This window comes from Lynx rufus, unplaced genomic scaffold (genome assembly GCF_022079265.1).
Source record: "Lynx rufus isolate CCGP_SWC_20201006 ecotype Redwood Valley unplaced genomic scaffold, mLynRuf1.p SCAF_11, whole genome shotgun sequence".
In the NCBI taxonomy this organism is placed as follows: Eukaryota; Metazoa; Chordata; class Mammalia; order Carnivora; family Felidae; genus Lynx; species Lynx rufus.
In genome coordinates, this window is record NW_025814825.1 from 1,420,809 (window position 1) to 1,424,346 (window position 3,538).

At 35.8% G+C, this 3,538-nt stretch overlaps 1 pseudogene; it reads right to left on the minus strand.

The window, feature by feature from the left end:
- Positions 1-2,491: 2,491 nt before the first annotated feature.
- On the minus strand, positions 2,492-2,841 carry LOC124507288 (transmembrane protein 258-like; annotated as a pseudogene).
- Positions 2,842-3,538: the final 697 nt, after the last annotated feature.

Here is a 3,538-nt window from a genome sequence, read left to right on the forward strand (position 1 = left end):
AATTTGCAATTCCAAAATTCAAAACCTCCAGTTCAGAATCACACACTCTTGAGGCTTCTTCAATTCAATTCAAAACAGTTCCTCCAATTTTCTTTGACTGTCATAACCATGAAGCTTTTGCAGACTATAGGTCAATTATTTTGTAAAATATCGCTCCATTTAAGCTTATCTGATATTTACTCTTGATTAGATTTACTTTATGCATCTTTGCCAAGAAAATTATAAAAGTGATGTTATGTTCATGGGGCGCCTGGGTGGCTCAGTTGGTTAAGCGTCTGACATCAGCTCAGGTCATGATCTCCCCGTTAGTGGGTTCAAGCCCCACATTGAGCTCAGTGCTGACAACTCAGAGCCTGCAGCCTGCTTCGGATTCTGTGTCTTCCTCTCCCTCTGCCCCTCCCCTGCTCGCACTCTGTCTCTCTATCTCTCTCTCAAAAATAAAGATTTTTTAAAAATTAAAAAAAAGTGATGTTATGTTCTTTTCATTGCATTCTACCAGGTGGCATATAGTTTCTATTTGTTCTGTTATTGATGTTGTTAGTTTTGATCACTTGATTAAGGTAGTTAAGTTTGCTAGCCTTCTCAGCTGCAAATTTACTCTTTTGTCCTTTATAATTAACAGATATTTTGTGGGGAGATTCTTTGATGATATTGAAGTACCTCATTTAAATATCTTATGAAACTCAGCTTATTAATTTTTAAATTTATGTTGAGTCATGGTTTCCAATTTTATTCAAAGGATTATAGTGCTTTAACATATGATTTACTGTGATGCTTAAATCATCCCAGATGTGTGGGATAGTCCCTTCAAGACAGGTCTTTGCCATTTTGACATATCACCATCATTCTTTAAGCCATTCCTTATTTTCTGGCACAAAAAGAAAGAATATTCCAGGATCATGTTCTACTTTTCCTGACCTTATCTTGAAACTGACTATTTCTCCAAGAAATTTAATTCCAAGATTCCACTTAGTGGATTTAGAGAATAAGATCTGGATACTAGATGTGCTTATTGCTTTTGAAGATATTACTGCTCACATGTTCTCTTAGTGGACATAGCTAGAGAATATATGTATGTGTATGTATACATTTATATGTATATATGTATGTATATATGCATATATATCATATATATATAATATTCATTCTCTGTTTTTTTTTTATTTTTTTTTTTATTTAAAAAAAAATTTTTTTTTCAACGTTTATTTATTTTTGGGACAGAGAGAGACAGAGCATGAACGGGGGAGGGGCAGAGAGAGAGGGAGACACAGAATCTGAAACAGGCTCCAGGCTCTGAGCCATCAGCCCAGAGCCTGACGCGGGGCTCGAACTCCCGGACCGCGAGATCGTGACCTGGCTGAAGTCGGACGCTTAACCGACTGCGCCACCCAGGCGCCCTCATTCTCTGTTTTTATCTTATTTTCCCTTCCCTTCCCTTCCCCTATGTTCATCTGTTTAGTTTCTTAAATTCTACATATGAGTGAAATCATATGATATTTGTCTTTCTCTGACTGGCTTATTTAACATATCATAAAACAGAGAGACAAACCCTAAGAGACTCTTAAATACAGAGAACAAACTGATGGTTGCTGGAGGGGTGTTAGATGGGGGAATGGGTTAAATGGGTGATTGACATTAAGAAGGGCACTTGGGATAAGCACTGTTATATGTAAGTGATAAATCACTAAATTCTACTCCTAAAACCATTATTATACTATATGTTAACTAATTTGGATTTAAATAAACAAAATAAAATAATAAAATAAAATATATTCACATATAACAATACACATTTACATCTATATTTACCTATCAATCTATGTGTTGAAAACTATGAATCTACAGTGACAACTCTAATTTTATTTTAGCACCACAAGGTTCATTCTAGTTTTCCTTCTTTCCAGACATTTACTCCCTTTCTCCCAACAGGAAACTGATTCCATTATCCTTAACAGATTTACCCAATTGATCAATTTATTTTATGCAATCCCATCACTGCTGCTCGTTTCTCTCCCACTTTTACGCTGTCATCATTTTACTGGTGCTCTGACACCATGCAATGGGCCTGTGACCAGCCTTATGACCCTTGTTAATCCCTCCACTTTACTCTTCCTACGTGACCACTGATCTTCTATGTATCTCTATAAATGAGTTTGAATTTTCTAGAATTTTATGTAAATGGAATCACACAGTGATTCTTTCATTCAGCATAAGTAATTTAAGATTCATTCATGTTGTTATATCACTAGTTCCTGCCCTGTTATTGCTGAGCCTTCCATTGTATGGATATACCACAATTTATCTATTCATCTGCTGATAGACATTTGAGTTGTTTCCACGTTTTGGCTATTAAAAATAAAGCCATATGCTTCATGTGCAAGTCTTTGTGTGGACATGTATCTCCCTTTCTCTTGGGTAAATACCTAGGAATTAAATGACTGGATAGTATTGTAGGTATAGTTTAACTTTTTTTTTTTTTTTTTTTTTTTGGTCACACATCTGCCTTTATTGTGAGCAGCAAATGGGACACTTCCAGCAATAGTAAAAAAATTAATTTGCAAAAGCAGATATTCAGTGAAGCCACCTGGTTGGAACCATTGGGAGCCCATACATAGATGACAACCCAGAGCAACAGGAAGAGGACTCCAAAGCCCATGAAAAGCAAGGCCACCAAGTAGATGAGAAGCTGTTTGTAGATAAATGTACTTAGTGGAGGTAACCTCATAAATGAAGAACCAGGCAGTGAAGAACATGCCAATGGTCAACAGCACCACAGTCAGACGGGAGAGGACAACCAAAGTTCATTGGGTTGGTGTATCTGCTCATGGCCTCAGTGTCCATTTCGCCAGGCAAAGGGTGATCCACCACCACCACCAGAATAACACATTGGCAGAAGCGGTATATGTTTAACTTTTAAAGAAACTGCCAAAATGTTTTTCAATGTGGTTGTGCTATTCTACATGCAGACCAGCAGTGTATGAAAGTTTCAGTTTTCTACATCCCACCCACACTCATAAAGTCTGTCTTTTAAATTTTAGCCGTTCTAGTGGAACCTCATTGTGCTTTTAATTTGCATTTCCCTAATGACCAATGATATTGAACTCATTTTCATGTGCCCTTCATAGATCTTCTTTGGTGAAATATCTGATTAAATCTTTTACCTAATTTTTAATTGTCTTGTTTTTTTCTCTTATAGCTGAGCTTTGAGTGTTCTTTATATAATCTGGATACAAGTCTTTTATCAGATATATGCTTTGCAAAGATTTTTCCCAGTATGTCTCTTGCCTTTTCATTCTCATTCTTTTATTTAATTTTCATTCTTTCATTTAAAGAAAACTGGTGTATTTTTACAGAGCAAAAGTTTTAAATTTTGTTGAAGTCCAATTTATGAATTTGTTATGAATTGTTTTTGGCATCATATCTAAGAAATCTCCGCTTAACCCAAGGTCACCATAAGTATTTATTTTTTTGCTGTCATAAGTGGTAATCCTCTTTAATGTCAATTTCCAAATCTCTGTTGTCAGTATATAGGTGTAAT